This window comes from Cyprinus carpio, chromosome B25 (genome assembly GCF_018340385.1).
Source record: "Cyprinus carpio isolate SPL01 chromosome B25, ASM1834038v1, whole genome shotgun sequence".
Taxonomy (NCBI): domain Eukaryota; kingdom Metazoa; phylum Chordata; class Actinopteri; order Cypriniformes; family Cyprinidae; genus Cyprinus; species Cyprinus carpio.
Window position 1 is genome coordinate 5039400 of NC_056621.1, and position 26647 is coordinate 5066046.

General features: G+C 39.4%; 2 pseudogenes; one reads left to right on the forward strand and one right to left on the reverse strand.

Moving 5' to 3' along the window:
* Positions 1-26647, forward strand: part of LOC109045640 — a 638390-nt pseudogene that overhangs the window by 161701 nt on the left and 450042 nt on the right.
* On the reverse strand, positions 4642-9904 carry LOC109069952 (annotated as a pseudogene).

Sequence of the window (26647 nt, forward strand, 5' to 3'; positions counted from 1 at the left end):
CAATATTTCAATGCGACAAACGTCGTAAAAACACTTAAAGTGCCATAATATTTTTAAAACATTAACATTAAATGATCAAATTCAGTAATCACTATATTAATTATGCATAGTTTGCATATGCAAGCAGATGAGGTCGGAATATGAACGCAATCCGCTTAATGGTTCAGTGTTTTCCTTATAATGCTTTTCTATGGGAAAACATTTAACGTGAAACTTTGCACATTGCGTTTATATTCTACGTTCATATGCTTGGCTGTACAAAATATACATCATCAATAAGGAGTTTATTGAATTTCACCTTTTAATGTTTGCGTTTTACTACATTACTACTTAATGCAATCTGGGTAACAATAACTGGCGGTCAGTGTAGCAGAGCTTCGTTTTGTTCTCCAGGTGGGCGTTCCTGTGAGTGTGTGACGTCACGTGAAAACTATCAATTGGCGCGCTCTGTGCTGTCACTGAACGCACCACATACCACGCTGACCCCGCCCAAATCAGCCGCGTGACAATCGGTGCGTTCCTGTCTTGTTGTCACTGTCATTCTGTTGCACTGTGGAGCTCCTGTCCCTAAAACAAATTCCTTGTATGTGTAAACATAGCTGGCAATGAAGCTCATTCGAAGACCTGGAGGGTCGAAGACGGCGCCTCCGCGTGGGCACGTGATGATGACGCAGAAGGGAACTTCAAGAAACAGTTGTTTGGTCCCTTACACCCTTCAACCCTTCAAACCTCTCACTCCGGAGGGTAAACCCTTTGAATGGATTAGGGCATAGGGATGAGCCCTTCCGAATGGACCGCAGGGAGTGACAGCACTGTGAAAGCGTGGGGGATGATCCTCTCTATCTGTGCATTAACCATGGTTTTATAGGTCAATCAGTTAGAAACGCTTCAAATCAAAATCATGAATTGCAAAAATATGCATATTCAAGGGATAATATACAGTCAGTAGGCCATTAGTTTATTTTGTGTTAAGTGGTCTATTTTGATAAAATGTACATTACAACTACTTTTAATTTAGATTTAAAAATGAAGGGTTATATTAGCGAATAAAAACCTGAACACAACCATTACAGAGCACTGGACAAGTTCATATATTAAGTGAAGTTATTCACTGATAATTTTTTTCTATTAGTTCATTAAGTCAGGTTAATCAAAAAATAAAATAAATTAATAAAAAAACATGCAACGTTGTGGGAACATTAGTTTTTGTTTATAAAATGATGAAAAAAGGAATATTAAAATAATGAAAAAAGGAATATTATAATAATAATAAATGTTTTTAAGCCACATGTTGATGTTCCAAGCTGAGAATTATCTTACTGTTTGTACAGAATGTAACTGAAAAAAATCCTATAACTGAATGGAATCATTTTGTAACTAGGGCTAAAAATAGCCCTACACCAGAACCAACATGTGCTTTTTTGTAAGCAACCAGTAATTCCCATTCAGGATTCCCCGTCTCTATGGAAACGGTCTTTTCTCTACCTTCAGTGCGCACTCTCACCATTCAAAAAACAGGCTAGACCTAAAAGCAAAATGTGCATTAGTGCAGACAGATCACACAAGATCATTTTGTTTGAATCCTTTTTAATGACTTGTTAATAATTTTCTGTACAAGTTCTATAGCCCATGTGTTAAAGAGTCCTCCTGTAGTCATTTCACCTGAACGTAATTTGGCCTATTTTTCTGAGCTCCCTGAACAACCAAGCTCTCCATCGCCCTTTCAAGCATCACAATTTTGCAATACATTTCGGCACGGGCTACACACACTCTTCCAGACCCCTGCAGCTCCAGTTCTTCAAACACTGCAGGACGATAACAGCAATTTAACACATTTACCTTAAGTTTCCTACCACCAGATACTGAAACACCCCCTCAAGAGGATACACTAATAAGAATCCAGCATGTGATGCTGTAAACACATTACATGGTTGCCCATTTTTTTTTTCTTCTCCTCTTCTGTCCATAGATGTTAGTAAGGAAAGAAATAAGGGAATGCGGTGCTGGGAGGAAAACGTGTTTGGGAATGAACACTGAAAACAGAGTAAGAGGTGATCAGCCAGGCACAGGGGAGTGAGGTACTGCACGTCTCCTCGGTTCAGGAGAGCCAAGGGAGAGTCCGAGTGAACGCTGGTGTCTACAGAGAGCTGGCAGTGTGGGAGCACAAAAGATTTCGGTTTTCCCGAAAGAAAAATATAACATTACTGTTAAAATTGAGCTTCGACTTTCACTGCGTTTTTAATGGTGTGCTGGAGATTTTGGTTGTCAATGTAAACAGCTTGTGATGCCTTGAGTCCGTTTTGTGCATAAAAATTCAAAATGCGCAAAAAAATTAATGCATTCCAGAAAAAAAAAAATGGAGGGAAAAAACCTAGATCGAAGGGGGGTGTTTGAGACACTTTACAGTCGTCTAGAAATGTTCTATACAGCTAAAATCTCTTAAAATGTTCTGTACAAGTTTAATACTGGCTCTAAAATACTACTCTCCTGACAACGCACTGCACAACAGACTCCTACCCTGAGATGTAACAAGGAATGCTGGGATAGGTAGTCCTTTTTGTTTTGTTTTTTTAATCTAAAATGTAGAGACTTAAAATTCTTACTGTGACACTGCCAACATTTCCCACCTAGTGGTAAGCATTGATTTAAAAAAAAAGAAAGTCTTAAAAAAAAAAGTTAAAAATTAGTGTACAACACAAATATTACAGCGGCAGTAGTAGGTGTAATAATAATAATAATGACAGTATCTATTATTATTACCCTATATAAGATTTATTGCTTGTATATACATATGTTGTATAAGTACAATATAGATCAAAAGTGTTGAACAGGAAACAATCTTACGACTTTCGCCGTCAAACCTTTGACAGGTGATGTATTATACACACATATTATACTCAAAGTCATATATAAACGTCTGTTGTGTATGTTTGTATACAAATGGTCTCTGTACATCAGTCTCATGCACGGAAACTTGTAACCCACCTCTTTTTTTTTTTTTGACATTTACATCATATTTACACAGTCAAGGAAATGGCTTATTAACCCAGCCAGGTTCAATCTCTTTTTAAAAGTAATTTTATCATGCCTACGCTAAAAACAGATGCTGAATTATAGCCCAGTTAAAACCAACTGCAACTTAAATGGCAGCTTGCCCTTATAAGGACAGTGGGCGGAGTTGCTTTCGGTCAGCTGAGCCTCTAGATGGCAGTATGACATGTGACATTGTTTTTTTTTAAAAAAAAAGAAAAGAATACAGAATACAAAAATCATAAAAAAAAAAATACTGCCTCCTGTCCTTACCTCAAATACAAATGTAGTTTAAAAAACCCATCACTGAGAGATGTTCTTTTAGTATTGTTTTAGTGCTATCTACATAATTACACAAAAATCAGTTTAATCACCCTTTTAGTTCCTCAGTTTACGCCTCTTCTCCCTGAAACATGCTACAGCACCTTCTATTGCATCCGACTCGTTCACTCTGCTCCCGTTAGCAGTAAAACTGACATTAGTACGACTCGTCATCCTCTGGCTCAAAATCAAGATACACTCATCAGACAGAGTCAATGAATAATTCTGCCATTGTTCACCCACGCTCGTGTCATTTCAAACCTATATGCTGTTATATTTCATCTGTGGAACACAAAAGAGGAAAGAGCTCAAAGAGCGAGTTCACCTAAAAATGAAAAGTTGTCATTTTAAGCCTACAGACTTACTTTCTTCAGTGGAACACAATAGAAGATTTTTCAAATACTGGTCACTACTGACCTCCCATGTATAAACACATTTCTCAAAATATCTTCTATGTTCCACAGAAAGAATAATCAAAATTTTGGAATGACATGCAGGTGAATAAATTATGAAAAATCTCTTTAATGCAGCTCTTTTCCATACAACGTAGGTTCACATCTCCAAAAAAAAAAAAAAAAAAAAAAAAAAAAAAGAGATAAAGATAAAGCCCATGTTTGGTTCTGCAAAAAAGATTAATGCACGAATGTACTAGTTCTAAAGAATTTTCAATTTCAGTCTGCTCAAACAAAGCAGGTGGACAACTTCAGAAAACTCTGAACATAGCACAGAAGTCAAGTGAACTACTTCTATGGTGCTTTTTTGTCCATTTTAGATCTTAACAGAACTTGTTGCATGGAAAAAAGTGCTGCTTTAAAATCTTCCTTTTGTGTTCTATGAAAAAAAAGAAGAAATATGTAGCTTGTAACAACGTGAGAGTGAGATAAATGACAGATTTTTTTCATTTTTGGCAAGCTATTCCTTAAAAAATAAACCCAGTCTTTAATTGAATTGCACTAAACGAATTCAGCTTAATATGATCCAGGATTAAGCATTAAATAATATCTTAGAAAAGTCTTTTAATGTTTAAATCTTAAAACTTAAACCTAGATGTGTAAGAAAAAACCTGGACATGAAAGCAGAATTCAATGGTTCTGTCTGACGGTTTAAAAATAAAACTAAACTAAAATGAACTGGCTGAGGATGAGCCCAATCTACAGTATTGGCACCACTAATGTTATTTTCATCTCTTCCCTCCCACACACTCAACAGCATAGCGTTCTGCTCCCGTTACAGTACATCTCTCGTCTTTCCTGTTCCTGATCTAAACCCTGAGCCCTCCCGCATCATCCCAAAACCCTGAGATCTATCTTCTTGTAAGTAAAGGTGTGCCCATCTAAATACTGTTTCTCCACTCTGCCTTCCAGTTGGACTCCTAAATGAGCTACGTGAAGGCCTTTTCTCCTCAAAACGTTCGCCTGCACCATCTGAACTTCCTGCCTGACCCTCTACGAGTAGGAGAGGTGGGATCCGTTGGAGATGTGCGATGTCACCGACGTACTTCGGCTCAAGGCTCCATCTGCGCCCGACCCGCCGGCACCTCCGCCCGAGGCTGTTCTCCGAAGTGGCCCTGGACTGTTTCTCAAAGCCATCAGGTTGGGGCCCCTCACAGCCAAGCACTCGCCCCTTCCTCCATAGCCACTCTGAGAGGAAGAAGAGGAGGAGGAGGATTTAGGAGAAGATGAGGAAAGGGAGATGGGTGGAGGAGGAGGAGGTGGAGGGAGGAGAGCAAGGGACTGGGAAGAGGTATGGGAAGAAATGTGATGCGAGTGGCCATGAGAGGAGGATGAAGACGAGTGGTGGTGACCACCTCCTCCTCCTCCCCAATCCCTCTCTCGGTTTTCACGGTACAGGTGTGGCGTGCTCTGGTGGTGGTGGTGGTACTGCTGTGGTATATAGCGGAGGTGATGGTGCGAGGACGAAGACGAAGATGCTGACGAGGTGGAGGAGCGAGAGCTTGGAAAGCCACGGGCGCCCATGCCGTCTAAATCCCTCTCTCGGCTGGAGATTTGCTCCCCTTGGCTGAAGCCGGCTGTACTGTTTTGACTGCGCCAAGAGGGTGGCGCCGCTGAGTTTTGGACACCGTGGCTCCACTGGCTGCCTGAGCGGGGCACGGGACGGGACGGCCAGCCCCCGGGTCCGGATGAAGGAGGGTTGGGGTAACCTTGATTGTAAGCCTCAGCAGGGATGCCGCTCAAAGCCATGTTACTAAAGCCCAGGCGCATGCTTTCCGAGTCAAAGGACTCAATTTCTCGAGCCTGGTGTTCGAGCAGAGCCCGGATTCGCTCAGAGCGCTCATTCTGCAGAGACAACATCTCCTCCTCGATCTGAAGAGAGGCAAGAAGGTGACCGAAAGAAAAAGAGTGAGAAAAGTGGGCTATGCATTTTATGCTTATTACAGGATTATAGTGTAATCTTATTGAAATCAATTGAGAGTTAAGTTTCGTTTATATTATTATCAATGCTGAAAACAGTTTCCCAAAATGAGAATTCTGTCATGTACTCGCCTTCAAGTTCTTCCAAACCTGCAAGAGTGAGTTTCTTCTGATGAACATTTAAGATATTTTGAAGAACGCGGGTAACCACACAGTTTAATATGAAAACAATATGAGAAAGAACAAAAAATGCTATGGAAGTCAATGGGGGCCAGATATGGTTTGGTTACCAATATTCTTCAAAATATTATTTTCTGTGTTCAGCAGAAGACAGAAATTGGTACAGGTTTGGAACAACATTGTGAGTAAATGATGACAAAATGTACTATCCCTTTAAAGCAGATCATTAGGTTTGGAACAGGTTTTTTGCCATCATAACCAATTCATTCAGGAATATTCAACCCATTTCTCTCTCTCACCCTCTGCTCAAGGAGAGCTCTCCGTATAGACACTCTCTGCTCCAGGTCTTTGACCTCTCTCTCGTGTTGCGTGTCTGTGTGCATCTTTATTTTGCTCTGATAGGCATTCAGCAGCTCCAATTCCTGCTGCAGCTGCATGCGCAGCGCTCTGTACTCGTCCTCCTGAGTCTCATCCAATCGCAACTGTTGGGTAAACAAAGAGGCAGGACATCAGTAGAGAAGCAGCCAATAAAGAGATTTAGGTCCAGTGTGGTACAGGAACTGTGGCTTAAGTGGGAAAACCACCCGTCAAATTTCCCGTCATATTTCACTTCAAAATCTAAATAAACACAATTTTATTTTTTTTTAAAGAAAATTAAGCATATTTTAGGTCCATTAGTTGTTGTTTTTTCTTCACATTATTGTGATGTAAAAAATAAATGAATACATTACTAAAAAGCACTACTAATTACTGCCTTTATATTATACAGACTTAGTATTATAATACTATTAAAAATAGTTTTACAATAAGCCAATGAGAATAATGGGAATGGGAAAAAATGTTCTTGACTGGTTTATGTGACATTAACTCAAATATGTGTTTGCATACATGCACTATTCATTCTGGCTACTGCATGTCATTCTGTGGTTGTGCACCACTGAAAGTGAAAAAGCATTAAAGAAGGTCTCTCCTTGCCTTACTCACAGCCTGTGTGGACAGCATGTCTTTGATGGAATGGTCATACTGCTCAGCCAAGATGGCCAGTTTACGTGTTTGCTCCTCTTTGAGCCTCTTCAGTACGGTTTTATGCTCTGATTTGGGCGTTGTCTCCAGCAGGTGGTTGCGCAAGGCTTTGTACTGTCGTGTCTGAATCTTACAGGTGTCTTGGAACTGACGTTTGATCTGGAGCTCTTTCGTCTGAAAGAACAAAGAGCCAAGAAACATACCTGAGCACTTGACATAAGCTATTCCTCTGGTGTGTATTTACATCACTAGAATGTTTGATTAGGTGTCATTTAGATGGTTCAGTTTAACAGAAGTTCCTTGTGGTATCTCATGCTTGCAACTGCCAAACATGTCTCTTTTCCAAAAACAAACATCAGTCAGTGAACATTAGAGTTGTGTGACACTAAAATCTGAATTCAGAATGCCTTTTCAATTCCAATTCAGTCTGAATTCATATAACAAACATGATGCATTGGAATGCATTTGAATGAAGTATAGAATTCACTGGACAAAAATAATGATTAAATTACATTCCCAAAATGCTCTTAAGCGCAAAGTTCTAGATGGTGATTAATAACCTTAGAATAATAATAACTAGGAAATAATCTGTCCATTTTGCAATTCATTGCATTCATTCTTAAGGGCCGTACACACCGGGACGAATATCGGTGCGCGTTATTTCGCCAGCGTTTTTCAACGCGTTTTTTGTGTTCACACCCAAGCGATTTCGCTGACGATGAGCCGAGTGAACATGCAAATTCATTCCCTGACATTAGATGGCGCTTAATGTAAAACAGAAATACTAGAAATACTAGTTCTCTTTTATCAAGATTTTTGTAATCGCTGTCGCGTTTGTCATATAGTTCTTTGTGTTCCGACACCAACGAGACCAGCAACTCTACATTCATCTTGCCTTGCATCTTCTTCGTCTTATTTCTTCCCGGCAGTGTAGACGCTACTTGGCGTATATCTTCTTCGCCGTTACGTATGTGTGCTCAGCAAGACAGTTTTGTGTTTGAGCGCCCCCAAGTTGTGTTTTACTGTAACTTCAGAAGCTCCAGACACGTGTGCAAAAACGCCATTCTCATTGGTCGTATAGTTTTTGACGCGGTGCGTCAAACCAAAAAAAACGAACCCGAGGCGTTTTTTTTAAAAAATAACGCTTTTACGCGTGGCGTTTTTCGCATCGGTGTGCACACTCACATTGGCACCCTTTGTTTAGTCACGAGGCGTTTTAAACGTCGGCGAATATCGCGCGCGAAATTCGTCCCGGTGTGAACAGGCCTTTAGTCATAAAAATTCTGAATATAGTCCAACCCTGTTGTGTACATCTCACAAACACTAAAGGTCCCCTCACCTTTAAGCTCTTGGGTTGCTGGCGGACCTCCACAGCGTGTTTCTGACGGAGTTCCTGCTCACGCCGCTTATTATACTCCATCTGATTGGCCAGCTCGCTCTGGTGCTGAGTTCGGATCAGGTCGGCCCGAGTGTGCTGGACCAGCCCCAGCTGCCTGAACTCCAGCTCTTGAGTGGTCTCGTGGTGTCTCAACAACATAGCACACTCCAGATCCTTCTGAGTCTGACGTTTATTCAAGTCCTACAGGGACAAATCAAGATATAGCATGAGATTACAGAAAAAAAGAGAGGTAGAAAGCAGAAAGGAAAGGGGAAAAGCATTCATTAATGTGTTTGTCTAACCTCTCTGAGCAGGTCCTGCTCCAGATTGTGTCTCGCGAGCAGCATCTTTCTCTTATATTGTCGGCACTGCAGCTCATAATACTGCCTCTGTCGCCGTAACAACGAAGCCTCCTCCTCAGCCTGGATCTGCTGCATACACTCTTTCTGCCTCACCAACCATTCCTGCTTCTCTCGCTTCGGCGTGGACTGGTTCTCACTCAGCTCCTGTTGCCATAGTAAAGGATTTCAGGGTGACAAGAGCAAGTTAAGGAGAAGGAATGGGATTGAGGAATATGATGCAAAAGACATGAACAGTTTGACCAATTTATTATTTCTTGCTACATCAAGCAGAGTTACTCTGAATTCATAGTCATGAAGCCATAAGGAGAGCTGGCTCTTTGACAGCACACCTCCTTGAGCTGCTCCTTGCGTTGCCTGTACTGGCGTTTCTGGGAATCCAGCAGGCTGTTGAGTTCTTTCTTCTGCTGGTTCAATATGTGCTGTTGAATTTTTTCTCTTCCGTCTGTGCAGCTTTAATCTGGAAAAAAACAATATATAAACACAACCATTCAAAACTTGGGGGGAATTAATACTTCTATTCATCTAGGAGGATGAATTAAACTGATGAAAAGTGACAGTAAAAACATTTATGTTGTTGTTTCTATTCACCAAAAATAATGAAAAATAATGTATCAGACAGTGTCCACAAAAATATATTAAAGTTAATATTTTTTTTACTGTATTTTTGATCAAATACATGCAACCTTTGTAAGAATGTGATATTCCCATTCTTGCACATAATAGAACAAGGGATTGAGAAAGGTCTAGTATCTTAATCTTTTTTATTTTCTCACCTCTTTTTCCAGGATGGCCTGATGTTTCTTACTCAACTTGTCTGCTTCACTGCTAAAGTGTTTCTCTGGGTCTCCAGCTCTTTGTCCAGTCTGAGCTGATGTTCATCCATCTCAGACTTGAGTTTGTTCTCCAGAGCCAGCAGTTGTTTCTGGTGCTGCCTCCTCATGCGCTTGTATCCGGACATCTGCTCCCTCAGAGCTGAGCCCTGCTCGTGCTCCTGAATCTGACGGGTCACCTGGAAACAAAGAAAGGGAGAAAGAGAAAGCTGTCTGTCTTAACTTCCGATATTAAGAAAAAATATGGACTTGAGCTGCAGGTCAGTCAGGAGCTCACAAGAGAGGCTGTGCGGATGGTGGCGAAATGGTCTCTGTTCCTGTGCACACCCTCCTCCGAGCGGCCGATGAGGGCTGCTGCGGAGACTCCATCTCTGGCTGATATGGGTCATCGTAAATATTATCACGTGCCTGAGACAGATGGACAATTAGAAATATGTCAAGGAAAAGACCGTTTCAGAAGATTGTACATTGTTCAGCCTCGTTTACATACAGTGGGGCGGTGAATGATGGAGCTGTTAGACGTGACTGTCTGCTCTCCCTCCTGCATCATGGCCATCTCCGCACTGTCGTCGGAGCCATCGGCCAGGCTGTTGACCGAGGAGCTCTGGGAGCTGGCGCTGATGGACATAGAGGGCACAGACTGAGAGCTCTCCATACTGTTCACCGTGCCCATCTGCAAGAGGTACTGCTCTGCTTCCTACACACACACACGAGCTCTCCAAAAAAACATGTCATGGTCTTTTCCTGTTTTCTGCAGTATAGAATATCACAAAAGAGCAGAAACAGGACAGAAGAATCAAAGACAATGCTCAGCCATCCTCTTGATGTACCTCTTCCTCCTCTCCTCCTTCCTGTGTGGGGCAATTGTGAGTTTCCTGAAACAGGATCTTTTTTTCATCTTCCTGTACTGCAGGTTGTCCCAGCTCTCTCGCACAGCGTCTTTTGGTGCGCGTGATCAGATCCATCACTACAGAATGGGGGCGCGCTCTCGGCATAGGAAATGGTGCTGTGAAGGGAATACCCGGTGTCGCATCGATGTGAACCCACAGAGCTTCATTACACAATCTCAGTGTGTATGTAAAGGTAGATGAGCTACAGTTCCAGCAGTTATATTTGCCATACTAATAATAGCTATTTATGATTTAATTGTCCATTTTTATCACCTGCAGTATAAGCTTAGTACAAATACAGCTTAAGATGTGATTTATTAGGAATCCGGTGTGAGCTATTAGTCACCCGCCCTCTAGTGTAAAAGGTACCTTTTGTTTGTTTTCTTATTTGTACTATTACTCCTTTTTCTATTGTTCCTGTGATTGTTATTCTGTTTCTCGCATAATACAACTCAATGGCAACCTGTATAATCATATGTTAAAGTTCCAAAACAGAAACGTATAATGTTACAAAAGAGTTCTATTTCAAATAATTGCTGCTGCTCATACTCAGTACTGGCAACATTTACCATTTATGTTACAACAAAAATTATTTAAAAAAAAAAAAGCAGTTTTGTGATCTTTATATTAATCAAACATTCAAAATTGATAATAAGAAACATTTATCGAGCACCAAATCAGAATATTAGAATGATTTCTGAAGGATCATGTGACACTGAGACTGGAGTGATGGTTGCAGATAAAATCTGATTTTACAATACATTTACAATTCAAAACAGTTACTTTAAACGGGTAACTTTTCACAATATTGCTGGTTTTACTGTATTTTGATTAAATGAATGCAGCTTTCCTTTGTAATCATAAAAAGTCCTTTCAGAACAGTAACAATCTTTGACCTCAATCATGCTGAATGATACAGTTACAGTAGTGTGTGTACTTTTCAAATGTCTACAAATTTAGGTCATACTGTCTTAAAAATATGCTGATGAGATATCATAAACGCTCTTTGAGTAGATCACATGTCAATGGCCAAGGAAGTAGTGGTCGAATTGCACATTTCAGACAGCCAAAAAACAACCCATATTTCAAAAACCCCTTTCCATATTCCAAACACGTTTGAGCTAAGAATCGCACCTTTCACGTGGGTTTGGGTTCTGCACACATTCTTTTTCAGTAGTTTGAAAAAGACATTTTTATCTGAGCAGCAACTCCCGCTCTCTCTCGTTGAAGCCAACAAGGAAGTGACTAAAACTGCAATTCATCGACCTGGCTGCATAAAGTGAGTCAGTCCCTATAGACTCCCCATGTTAAAAATTGCCCCAAATTTAGCAGCAGAAAAAAAAAACACATATTTACGAGCCTGGTTCAACAAAATGATTTTGGTCTATATAGCTAATTTTTGCCCTTCATGGACAACTGTGAGGGGGGGTGAATTTTTTTAGAACTCCTCCATTTAAATTATATTAAGCCTTAAAGTTCTGCATAATTAAGGGCGTAATAATTAAGTTTTCGATTATTTCGGGAGAGTCGTGGGGTTGATGCGCTGCCAAGCTGACTTTGAGCTTCAGGAAAACACTCTTCAGGAGTTACGGGTGACGTTACGGGATACTATGTCCAAGTTTTTTATACAGTCTATGATTTATCCAATTTTTGTTTCTATATTGTACCGGAATATAAAGTGCATCCCCAGTGTGATTATTTCACAACTAATAACAAGGCGATTAGGTAATGATGACAGACCCGAGTCCGAGCAAGAACAAAAGTTCCAAGGAGGAGAGAAAATATGTGAATGAAGTAATGAATACAGAGTCAGAAAGTGTGTGTGTGTGTGTTCATGTGTTCAAGTCTCACATTGAGCAGCACGTCTGTAGGTAGGCCTGTCCTGAGGAATCTTTGAAGCCCAGAGTCCACCAAGTACGGCAGTAGTCCGACTTGCATTAAAGAGAGGGAAGTTAAACCCACACAGAATCCCTAAAAGACCAAGCATACAGAGAAACATGACTCTGCAATAAAATACTGTGAAAACTTTTATTTTTAAAAAGTTATATTCCCCTCTTTTTTCGAATAGACAAAATTGGACACAGGCTTTTGCCCAGCCAATTTTGAAATTTGTTGTGGAAGGCTTCCAACCAGCACCTTCCAGTTAATTGAGAAGTTGATTAAGCACTTGATTATTGTGCTGCCTTTATTTTTCAGGCTAGAGATCGTAAACTTATATTGTTTTACTGCAGTGATTTAAAGTGGTGAATTAGGGCTTGGCACGATTAATGGTTAAACTGATAATCACGAATATTTTGATTACAATATAATCACGGTTATTAATAACGATTGATTCTATCCTGCTGAACCCCCACCCCCCCAGCTAAAACCAGCTAAAGCTTAGCTGGTTTAAGCTGGTTCTCCCAGCTTGGTTCAAGCTGGGTTTTAGTTTGTTGTTCCAGATGGTCTCCAGTCCTGACCAGCTAAGGAGTGGGCAACACCCCTCTAAAATCCAGCCTTCTGACCAGCTTGACCAGCAAAAAGGGGGGGGGGTGGGGGGGGACCAACGAAACATCAGTCAACCAGTTCAGGGCCTGGTTTTAGCATTTTTTTATTCTGTGTTTGTTTTATTCAGCAGGGGGGACAGCCACCCCATTTCATGTGTCCTTTTAACCAACCTCCACTGACATACACGGACTCATTTAAACCAACTATGTGTTAAGCACAGGCTCATGGTTTGGGTTAGTTGTTTTGTCATGCTGTATCACATTACAGTTTTTAACCTAAGTGAGAATTTTTGTTCGATATGGATGGGGAGGAAAAAGACAACTCAGATCTCACTCGTACATTTGACTCCAAGAGCGTAACACCACACTAAATAAAAAACTAACACGCCAGGGCCATTTAACACGGTAAAACTGGTTACACTTTAAAAAACTCTTAACGATAAAGTCCCCCATTGTATGTTCACCAAGGTAGTTAAAAGCGCATTTATTCTCAAACCAATAGATCCATTATTGAAACATTACAATAGATCCTTAATTACACCAACGTAAAAATTGGCTTGTGAAAAAACACACACTGTCTATACGCCACTTTCATGTAAGCAGAATATCGCTGTGGGAGATCGCTAAACTCATATGTTTTTCCATATCATCATCAGCGCTTGTTCCTCCATACAGTGACACTGCACGGGTTTGCCAGATGGCACAAATTAAATAAACCCGTGGACGAAAGTGTATCCTTAAAGGGAGAAAGCTGTTTGGGGGCGTAAAGCTATCACATCTGGCAACCACAAGCATGAAGACTTGTTAGCAATGCAGATAATTATTTACAAGATAAATAACGTGCCGCCAATATCATGACTTGCATTCTTTTTAACTAATCAAGAAAGGTGACATATCTGTTATCTAGATTAAAATACTGATTAATCGCAGCAGCCTTAGTGCAGTGAATAGAAATTTTCCCCCATCTGACTTGGCTGGAGCCAGACTACATTATGGACAGAGAGAGGGACTACCACTCCAACCTGAATAACCTCAAACCCACAGATGGTATGAAGGATCTCAGTCTCTCACGGAAAGCCCAGCCAGAAGCAGCCCCTGTTGGAGAAAGGAAATGAAAGAAGGATCACTGAGCCTGAACTCAACTCTCACTGCATCAAACCCAAACTGGAGTTTTATCTTCACAAAAACACAAACTCCTTTTTTTTAATTGCAAAAATACTTTTACAACAGAATATTAATACTGCATTTTTGTCACTAAATCACATTTGGGGGCATAAATTTTAAAAAAAAATTTTTAAAAACTTTTGAAGGCGTGAAACCCCAGTTCAGCAAACTAACTTTACCCCGTTTTTGGACAATCTGCTTGACACAATTGTGGGGATTAAATAAATGTCTCTGGCAAAGTTTAAATCGATTCACCCGTGAAGTGTGCATAGTGGCGGCAACCAATTCCGTCACGGGTTTCGATTTTAAAACACAAAAAGGCTAGCATCTTCCCAATGAGTTCCTCACATCTGTGACACAGGCCGAAGGCCCGTTAGGGCGGGCGTATGATTTTTTTTATATAGTCAAAAACGATTAATCACGAAAAATGTAAAATTTAATTTTTTTTTTGATTTTAAAGACGATTTTTTTCCAAAGTAAAAGTTTTAGAAACCAACTTTAATTTTTCCTTAACAAAAAAAATATCAAAATAAAAAATGTATTTCGTTGGCATGCTTATGATGAATTGTTTCAAATAAGAAACAGGTGGGGGGTTTCCTGATAATATTAAATTAATACCCCTTTTGTCTCTTAGTAATGCACATTTGTAAGTAGTTTGATTAGGATGCGAGTAAATCTTTTTTATTATCAAAATCAGCATACGAAAAAAAAATTGAGCAACTCATTTTTAGGGTTTTTATTTGCCCAAGTTTTATTTTTTTTAATTTAAAGCATTGGGTTCCCCATAGTACTCCTTTAAAATTTGAAAAATCAGTTAAAAAGCACACATATAGCACCTCATCCAGGGAAAAAATATAACTAAGGTTTTTTGGGTGCCTATTTGTTGAAAAACAGTAGTTAAAAACACAGTATAAATGCAACAGATTTTAATCACAAATACATATTTAAAATTTAAATCATACTGTGTAAAAAAATTCAGGGGAAATATCCAAAATTTCTGCCACAATCCATGGTGCATGAGTGTTACTACAGTAAATACAGGGGAAAATGAGGGCGACGTGGGATTGAAAAGTTTTCTACGTCTCTTTGCACACGGTTTTCCAACCTATTTGGCTTTAAACAGTTTAAATCACTGGTCTTTTTTTTCCGGGGGAAATTTTAAAAGCGCACTTCACCGATCCACAGCGAGTTTAGAGCTCAAGACTGGTTAAACCATTGTTTTAGTTAGCTCCCCCGCGGGGGCTTTTTGAACTTTGATCCGGGGGGATAAACGTCCGTGTGGCATGATTAAAATGAGTCCCCTTTTTTTTTCATTTTTGGCGCATAAACTTAATGAACATTTTCAAACTCTTCATATTTTTTTTCGAGGAAATTATATCGCGAAAATTTATGTTTTTGAATTACTGCCCACCCCTAGCCTTCGTACAGCTTTAAAAACAATTGAAAGCAGAAAGGTATCTTCCTCTAGGGGGAATTTTTTACAATGGAAAAAAAAAAAAAAAAGTGCAGTCTAAATTTTTTTGTTTGGGGTTTTTCCCACATGAAATTTTTTTTTGGCGGCCGAAAAACGTTTTTTTCCCCCAAAGCCTTATTTGATGGTAATTGTGTTTTGTGAGTGAAGCGGCTACAGGAGGGGAGAGACACACAGGCCCCTCCCCCCCCGGCGCCTCCCCGTCTTAGTTCTGTTTTTCCCTTCCCCCTCTATAAAAATCAATGACCCAAAACCGGGCCGGGAATCCATGTTTCCGGGGTGCTTGGAGAATATTTTGCTGAATTCGCGGGGTGTGTGCATAAAAAAAAGTTGCCTTTTTTTCTCTTACAACGGGAAAAGCTCCGCACACAACTGAAAACTTTTAAAATAAACCCAAAAAAAAAAAAAAAAATCCGTTATAAGGTTTTGTGGTGTGTTGACAAAACTTTGCGATGTCCCAACAGCCAGGTTCCCACACAACACGTCCCCTAAATCCCATGCGACCCAAAGACTCCCTTTTAGCCCTTTCATTATATGAATGGTTAAAAATCGGTCTGCCCCCCAGTGTCTGAAAGGGTATAACAATCATTTTTACTTAAAAAACAAAACATCTAAAAAAGAAAGTAAATGTGCTTACCCATTTTTCAAAAGTGTTTTAAATTACCTTAAAAATCCACAGTTGTATAGGGCCCATGACAATGTGAGTAATCTATAAAAAACATTTTGTTTAAAATTAAAGGGTGAGATGAAACTAGATCAAAACACAAAGCAACTGTTCCGTGCGTAATTTTTTAAGGTGAATTTTAATTGCATAATTTGCAAAAAGATAAATTTGATACCTTTTACATTTCAAATATACTTTGGTATCGATGATGTTTTCAGTAAAAAAAGTTTTCGCTTTCTTTACTATCTACCTGACGTGACGTTTTTCATGAATAAATAGGATAGAAAAAAAAAAAAACCGTTCTTTGTATTTTTTTAAATTTAACTTTTTTTTCAATATTGGGGGTTGGGATCATGTGGGTCTGGGTACTCTTTGCTGTGTGTGGAGACCAGCGGGCAGCCACCACCGAAAAAATTTTGACCCAGGAAAAAACCTGTTTTTCCGGCCAACCCCCAAATTTTAAATCAAAACCACATCCCGGGAAAAAAAATGTGTAGTCTGAATGGGCAAAAAAGACCAAAAAAAAAAAAAAGATTAATAAAAAAAACCAAAAGCAGGCAAAAGGCAAAATTTTTTAAACCCCTTTTGGTTGAGGGGAAATGTTTTTCGGGAAAAGAAACAAGATGAAAAAAACAAAAAGCCACTTTAAACTTTAAAAATGACCTCCTCTCATCTTTTCTCTTGCTTGGTATATATGCCAACAAATCTGGCATCTCCAATACCACCATAAAAGCACTCCGAGGTATGTGAAACAACTTAAAGTGTTGTGCTAACCGTGCTTGCGCCGAAATAATGATAGATGCCGTTATCTGCCCTGGGTTGAGATGATTCAAAATCCGCAGTGTCATTCCTTCTTTTCCATCATCCTCAGGTTGTGGATAGGAAAACAGAACCAATAATTAGTCGAGCGAATCATCACATCTTTTGGTCCTTATTCCCGGTCTAGTCAAAAACACATCCATACAGCTACACCATGCTTCCCAATGGAAAGACAAAATCCTTGATGGCCTCCCGCTCCCTTTGCATATGACAGTTCAAACCACACACAGTATGGCACGTGGGAAAATAAATAATGGATTAAGTGCTTCATTCAGAGTGGTTTGAGTACAATGTTTTGTAGAGAAAGTGCAAAAATATTTTATCAGCTAAATTCTACTGAATGCAATTTAACTATTCTTGTTACTGTTATTTTCACTTTTTTTGGGGGGGGATCTTCATTAAATGTTCCTGCTAAAAACACTATAAAGAAAGCACGCAAATGTATAAAACAAATGCCGTAAACAGCAAATTCGCCCCCCAAAGTTTGAAAATAGATTCTCGGCATATAATACAAGAAAAATATGAATGGCAGAAATCTGACCGGAATGTACGAGTGACTGTCTCCGGCGTCAACACTAGGATGTCTCCCTGTCCTCTGAAGGTGATGCTCGATCATGGTGACTCCGATCTGATACATGTTCTATTACTGCTGCTGTTAGTCAGCGCCAACTAAGAGAACTCAATGAAAAAAAACCACGCAAATATGAAGACTAGAAAGACATTATAACATTAGTTTTGATTATTCAAGACGGTTGTCGACTGGTGTATTTTTGAGATTCTTTTTGATTCTATCTTGCTGTCTTGACGTCGTTATTGGCTCTTGAGGCTCAAGGTTTAATAAGAGAACTACACACAATACCATCCAAAACAATTTTCCACAATGTATCACCTTTCATGACTTCCAACTGACTAGTGGCTGTTGCCAGAACTGTGAAACATCACCAAATCACACTGTGTGTATCGTATTTCACAAATATTAAAATCTGAAAAAACGCAATAGTCCATACTAAACTATGATTTTAACAAATCCACCAGACTGTCAGTCTGAGTCTAGACCTGAGGAATTTGCACTTTGATACATTTCATAAAGACAGGTAAATGAATTAGAACATCTCCCTAGGATATTGCAATTTCAGCCAGATGGTCTGAGGCCTCTAAAGTCTAACGTGGAACTGTTCGAAACCTATTTTTTACCTCTGTAATCTGACAAGCTTCTGAATGAAACATCAATATTAATTGGGAACAACGCCGGGTGGAACTTGCTTGATCTATTGGGAATTGCTAAGTGGAGCCAGATGCCTGAATGTCGGCGGAACGGGGGTGTGAAAAATGGGTGTACGTCTGGGAATATATCATTAAGAAAAGCTTTGAGATGGTATTTCTTATACAAAAGATTACTAAGAAAACCACACTTTTGGACAGCGAAATAACATGCATTAAGACAAGAAAATATGGTCCATTTCAATTAGGGGTCCATTGGCTTTAAAAAAGTTGGTTGGCTATTACTGAATTAAAACAGACCTTGTCTTCTGTATTGCGAGTGCAACAGATTATCGAAAACCTAAAATGTTGGGTGGGGTGTCTATTAACTGGGAGTTAAGGGGAGTTTGGCTGCTTGCAGGTCGGGTTTAATGGACTAAATGATGTGACGAGATCCTGGTGCACTAGAAAAGTTGGTGGGATATGTACATTTGTACACCCCTCTCACACGTCTATCATGCCCCAATACAACTTCTTATCTCGTTCTTACTGAACATGGCAACATACATCTCTCGTGTCCTGGCTGGTGTTTTCCCACTTTCTATGCTCATCAAACTACACCCCTCACTTGTGTGTGCCGTTGATCGGCCGACCCTCCGGCTTCCAGGGCTGCAGGTCTGTGCCCTACTCCCACTAGCGTGATCTGGTGATTTCTCTGCGGCTGGATCAGGGCAGCCCAAGGACCAGATTAACGGGCACACAGGGTGCGATGGCTGACAGAGACATCACGAGGGGGAGCCGGCAGCAGCGACCCCCCCCCCCCCCGGTGGAAGCCTGACCCCACGGGGGAGTTGGCACGAGCACGCGAGATTCGCAATAGCCACATCCGCTGTTTTAGGCTAGGGAGCGGCCAGTAGACGTGCCACACGTGAGACAAGATTAGATGTTGGTCAGGGTGTACGGAGAAATATGCACAATAAGGCAACCCCCCCCCACTGTCCGCCAGGCACTCGCGCTTACACAGTGTCTACACCAACGTGACAGTTGTGGCGTGACGCGGCATCAGCGTAAGAAGGGCGGACACTGGACACGGACCAAAACAACTGTTGAAAATCAGTCAAAATTTGTGTCAATAGAGTGCGGCAGCAGTGGATGTGTCAAGGATTTGTGGTTGGTCAACGACGCGCCGCATCCATGTAGACAGCATCAGGGCCGTGTTCACATATAGCTTCTTGTTGCGAGTTCAAGTTCGTTATTTCAAATGAAGACGCGCAGGCAGGGCGTGCTCATAGGAACATGGAAGCAACGTGGTAACGACGCTGTGGTCGCACGTGCGATGCGCTCATTTTGTTGTTTTTCGCGTCGAGATGAAAAACATGTTAAACTTTCAGAATTGCCGCAAGTGCACCGCATGTCATGTGACAAGAACCAAACCAATCAGCGTTCATCCTTTCCCGTAACAACATTGAAAGCTCAGCAAAGATTGAAGGAACATCCTGATTCATAGCTGTATACGGGATAGGCATTTTTGAAATAAAATTTAGTAGCCAGAGCTACTGTAAGTGATTTTTAGTGCTGCAATGCAAATCCATTTTATCCCTAGAAGCTTTGGGGGAAAAAGAGCAGATAAGGGGCGCAAAAATGTGACCGATCCCTTCTCACTGATTATAATGAAGTTCTATTGACTGATCTATCCACCATTTGTCTTGTTGTTAAAAATGGGCGTTGGGCCATGGGGATAAAATTCTATGGGTGTGGCTTCCGGTCTCATCTTGCGTCCTGCTATTTTTTTAGCTGTTTAGCAACAACAGTTTCATTTGGCTTGCTTGATATTGATCAAAGTTGGTGTGTCTTATCATAGTCTTTTATGTAATCACTTATATGATCCTAAAAAAAAAAAAAAATTATGAAACACTGGTTTCTATGTGGCAAAACAGTTTTTACCGTTTACTGCACATTGTTATTCTGACTCGTCTATTCACCTATTAGCGGCTACGTAGACGGAAGTCTCACCCATAGCACTACTTCCGCTTTTGAAGAAACAAGTGGCTATATACTTAAATTAATCTCGATTATAGATCATTGTGCTTCTATAGTATATGGTGTCGCGCCACACTGCTCCGGGTGTTAGGACACGGTTGTTAGGAATCATTAGTTGTTTTCCCTTATAAGGATTCACGCTTTAGGCACACCCCCTAACTCCAATCCCAACACCCCCGCTCGCCCCCGCTGATGTCATCGTCCATCGTAAACATTGTCCGATGCCAAATTTGTAGACATCGGCCAACCCTACATGGCAGTTCCCGACAAACACGTGTTGGGACATCAGGCTCGAGGAAAACAAACTCCAGGACAGCACACTCACTTGAAATCTTGATACTTCAACCCATTAACACCCCTCTTGACAGGGTCACATTAAGTCAGACGGTTGACTCAAGCACATCACCACCGGGGCAGGAGAAAGCAAGCAGGAGAAAAGCAAGAAGTAAACCTAAACAGTTCATCTAAGTTTCAAAGCTTTACATATCGCATTGGAAACTTTGTGAAATTTCTGGTTGCTGTAATGAAGAACTAGAAAAATACATAAAGGAGAAGCCACATGTCATTTGGGCTCTGTGGACTCACCAGTACTCTCCTTTGCTTCAAACAGCATGAGGTACCGGGTGGTGGGGGTGTCTATAGGGATGGAAGAAGGCATTATATGTTCCATTTCCTGTTTACAGAAAGGAGGAAAGTCCACGTAACATCTAAGGGAAAACCCAACAAATTCGACTCTTTAGTAGAAACAGTAGTTCCTCCAATTTGCACATTTTGGATATCTATATATATTTAAGGGGAGGGTACACGTGCAAAAATGAAAAAAGCGGTCACCATTGACATCACCCTCATGGCATTCCAAACCCATTGCGTAGTCCTACTTTGCAACTCTAAATGAAGATATTTTATAAAACCTCTAAAGGCGCTCCGACCCTTAACTTTAAGTTAATGTAACCCAAACTTTGATTCAAGAAAATTTCCTAAAAAACACTGATGAATTCGTTTTAAATGTGAAACAAAACGTGCTAAACTAAATCTGTTCATCGTATATTAAAGCAATGATGGTCTTACCTCAGATAATTGAGTTTTATTTTATTTTTTGTATTTATGTTTATTATGTTTACCAATGTCTTCTTTGAGAACTTTTAGAAGGATCCAACGTTTTAGCCACATGTCTTTCAGTGCGAAGGAGTGTAACAAATATCAGCTTTATTAAAAAAAAAAAACATTCTATTAAATCTTTCATCTAGGTTTCTGGATTAGGTGAGTAAGTTATGAGATCGTTTTAATTTTGGGATGAAACATCGGTCTAACGCTCCACCTGATCTATATCTTCAGTTCACACTTATTATAGGCACCAGACCCGGGTGTGTCATCCAAAACTGCCTGCAGCAAACCAAGATCTGAGAAGTGCATCTTCACACAGTATTGATTGAGGTCTTTGACAGTCTTCTAACATTACACAATAAATATCAAGTATTGATTACTCACTTAGCCTGAACATGTGTACTTAAATGATACCCAGTAACGCTCTTCCTTCCACCCACTGAGTGCACTTAAGTCCATAATGTGTCTGAAGCACCCTTTCACATCACGAAAACTTGGAATTGTGTGCAGTCAGTGCAGCACTTTTTTGTTGGGTTGAATGAAATTGTCAAGTGCTCTAAAAAACAGTGTGAAGATTGCATACTATTGTATAAATGCTAATCAGGTGGATGGGGGCAGAATGCCGGTTTCCGGCGTTCTGCTGGAAAAGGGAAACTAAACAATAGAGAAACACACCAGCTGTCTCTCAAAACTGCATTCTGGGGTATTAGACGGGATAAATATTGTGTCCGATGCTCACTTAGGTTTTGAGACATATCCCACCTAACTTAAAAGGGAATGACTGTGTTATGATTTTGGCACAAACCCGTGGTTGTAATGTGTAACACGATTGGTTCATGAACAGGCTCGAGATGAGCGTCTGTCAACACCGAGAGCCTGAAATCTATGCAGCTGTAAATGTATCAACATCACCATTGTGTGATATAAACTCAAGTGTTTCAACTAAAACAGACTGTCTTACCGTGGCGTGCGCCGATTCCTGCTCATTATTCCGTTTGGAATAAAGGTATCCGGCGTCCTCCGTAATAACCGTGGCTTTTTGGCCTGTTTTTTTGTCCGCTGCGACAGTTTGCAGATCAGACACACGGTCCATATTTTCTAACAGGCGTCGCGCCTTTCTGCGCGTGCTTAAGGATTATAATACGACAATTAGTGAATACTCGTGACAACACTTTAGTGTCCTACTGAAGTCTTTCTTTCACTGCTCACTCTTTCGCTAACGGTTCGGTAGCCAGCTAGATCAAATGTTTGCTCTTGTGAATACGGGCCAGCGGCTGGTGGTACCTGTTGTCCCGCCTCCCGCGCCTATCATATTGCCAACTGTTCATCAACGCCGCACTTTTTGATTCTCGGTATGATTTGAAGACTAATTTTATTATATGTGTCTGATTGGCGTCTAGATTAGACCCCCTTTTTGTTTGTCCAGGAAGACGCACCAAATGGCTTCGTGGGGCGGGGAGCCACACCGGAAGGAAGGTCAAAAGTATTATTGCCGTGTGTTGTTTCCGGTGAAAGAGTGGCGCTGGGAATCTGCCATCGTTGATAAGGGCACAATTAATATATATTACTATATATATATAGATATTAGATATATATTCTAAGTATATATGATATATATAAAGAAATTTAGCGGTAAATAACATCCAGGACGAATTAATCACATCCCAAATAAAAGTTTTTTGTTTACATAATTATTAGGCTGTACAGGGGTATATTTATTATGTTATATAAATTAACACACACATAAATTATTATATTTAGAAAATATTTACTATGTATATAGGTAATAGTATTTAAAAGCTAATTTATATAGTTATATATATATTTAATTATACACATAACATACGTCTTCTTAAATATAACATTCATGTGTGTGGTATTTATAATATACAAGGCTATACAACAGTATACACAAATTATTATGTAAACAAAACTTTTATTTTGGATGTGATGAAATCGTTGTAATCATTTGACAGCCCAATATAGATATCTATCTTCTAATATCTAGTATATAGTATAGATAGATATAGATATATATAATATCTATATATATATATATATAAGAATGTCACATCAATAAACCGGACAATGCAGTGTATACGTGCTGTAAAATGAATGCAGTTTAATTAAGCAGCTGTAGAGCAGCACTTATATTATCATTTATTCACCCTCATTTATAGTTTAACGTTTGGTTCAGTTTCATTTCATACACTGTCAATTCAGCTGTTCGAATGTTTTTAAACTCATTCAGTTCCGATGTAAAGCAGCTCTACACAAGGAGCAATAAGGTTAAGATCAGGCTCAGTCAATTTAAGGTTGATTAATTTCAGTTCAGTACCAAAGTTCGTTTGAATTCGTCTCTCATCCGATGCTGGTAGTGCGTTAATTGGAAATAACTGAGGATCAAACGCACAAAGGTGAAATAATTTACCGAGAACGGATAACAAAACGGGCAGAATAATGACTAATGCATGAGAAAATATGCACTTTGAAGTAGCAAAAGAGTCGATTATGTGTCAGGGTCCATCTCTCTTCTGGGGAAAGGGGCTAATGTTTTTACACAAATTGTTTACACTAATTTACTTTTTGAACTCTTTCATGGGGTGTCAAATGGAGTTAATTTTTAAACATTTTGCAGCCCTTAAAATGTTTTGAATTGTTGAGATACCAGAAAACTAATAGCCTAATTATTTTTTCCAAAAAAAAAGTTACATACAAAATGTACTACAACTGAGGCCCAAGGTATCACTTATGAACAGAATTTTACTTACCAAACAGAAACAGAAACACCAAACAAAACAAATGACAAGGAATTGAACTGTACTGCGCCCGTGAATGAGCCTAGTTTTAGCCGAAAGAGAACTGGACTTGTTAGTAAAACAAGTCTGTGATCTTTTCATATTTTTCTTATTGCGTTATACAGATGCAACGTAACAATGCAACTGAATGATGTTTATGCATGTTGTTATGACTGTTTGCAAAAATAATGAAATTACATTTTTTTGTACTATACAATTGGAACCTGCTAAATAAACAAAAGGATAAACCAGAATACTTTATACAACAAAAGCAGTTTCCATTATTATGATGTATTGATGTATTTGCAGAATAATAACACAGATATTTAGATTTGAATATAATACGACCATACACTGGAAGGAGGACGAAATGGTATCTCTGACATGAAATTAAGTATGATTTGTTTCCATGGATCGTCAGCTGACAATTGTTGTTATGTGTAGTGTGCTGTACTCGCGCTGCACCCTGCTAACTACTAAATTACAGCCGAGAGCTGATCAGAACCACATTGTAAGAACCATATCCATTGCCTTTTTAATGGTTTATTAAATTCTTTTATGAAGAGCAGGTTTATAAGTTGTAAATGTGAAAATGTATCAGTTCTAAGCAATAATCAAAATTATCGTAATACTAGAAAGAATAAAGAACTTATAATCACAGTGCTGTAGATGTGCAGTTAATGAATGATAACAAAACATGTAGATCACTCAATGACGAGCTTAAAGCAGTCATCATCCAATGCAAATGATGAGAAATATTGATTTGTTCTATGAAACTGCCACTTTGGTTAGAAATAGTGCGACAAGCAACTATTTTACCAACCTTGATTCAAGATACCCCCAGCAACACGGTTAAAAAACGCATATATTACAAACAGATATTAAATCAGAGTTTCTTTACAGACTTTTTTGCAGGATACCATACAACTCTCACTCCTCTCTCTCTCTCCTCTCCTCTCCTGTCTCGTCTTTTCGTCTCTCTCTCGTCTCTCGAACTCTCGACTTTTAACATTTAACTTTGAAATACAAAACATAATATTGTGCTTGAGGCATAACTAATATGAATTACTGTTAAAACAAAAATCAAAATATAATAACCATTTGATCAAAATGGGACAGACATTTAACAAGGCTCACAAGATTCTCTATGAATAATTCTGTCATATTATCAATTTTTCTATTCATCAAAGATTCATAAAATAACTATATTCAGGTGTTTTTAAATGGTGTGTTTTTTATGACAGTTTAAGACTTAACAAAAAACAAAGGACATTTGTTCACTTGAGTAGTACACATAAAATACTACTTTGATCAATTACGTTGAAGTAACTTTAAATTTTAACACAAGATATTCTATGTGCAACAAATTCTGACTAGTTTCATGCTATAATTCATCACAAGAGTGGGAGGGAACGAAATCTATCTCAGTCTGTTCACACACACTATTAAGCGGTTCTTACCGAAGACGCATGGCTCATAATCAATAATCATGAAATAATAATAATAAATGTTTCCACGACACAATTCACTCATAGCTGGTTTAGCTTATTGGAATGTTTTCTGCAAGGATCATGTGACATGAAAGATTGTGGACTTAATGGAAATGAGCCAATTTCAGCTTTGACATCACGCAGGCCAGCTGTATTTGGATACAATGATTATTACTATTACCGACATATAAATTCTGCAAAATAAAGAGAAAATTACGGTGGCAGACAGACGAGCCATTATTTTTTAAGACCTTTCATATAATAAGATTTGAACTGGAGTCTAAGAGACTTGCGTTTCCAAGAATCTGTCAATCAACAGGAAGGTGTACCATATGAATTCTTTCTCGTGTTAGACTAGCACAAATAATTTTAAGTGATGATATAAATAATCAAGCTCGAGAAGGAACTAAGATCGTTAGAGGCCGGACACTGGATGTTTATCTTATGTTTATTTGCAGGAAAGTTATTTTAGGCCGCTATAGCAAAAAAAAGAAAAGACAAAAGAACAGATTCTTATGCTATTGATAACATAATTTTGCTCTGTTCATGGTTCAGGCAGAATGCTGGCTTTGTATTAAAAATAGACGTCATAAAAATACATGTAGAGACACATTGAAATGTAATGTGGTAATCTTCTGTTAGTAAACGTGGACGTATGTGAACTGTTCGGACTAGAGCGATGTGAGAGCGGAACTAATCGACGATAGAGACGATATTCGCACTGTAAAAGTGTACATGGGACGTGTCAAACAGTAAACTACACAATACTACAAAGGCAGAATCTCGATTGGTGATTGGGCAGCGAATGCTTGAATAACAGCAACGCAACACAAGCTTTTACATCTCAGTTGAGAGACCAAGCGTAGAGGGGGAACAGCAGTGGGTCACAGAGAAGAGAAGACAGGAAATGTCCTGAAGTTAACCACAGCTTTCGAGTGTTTCTTGGAACCATACTTTCACCCATTAACGGTAAAATCTTGGTATTGGTAAATGATTTATTGATAATAGTGATTTTAAATGGATAA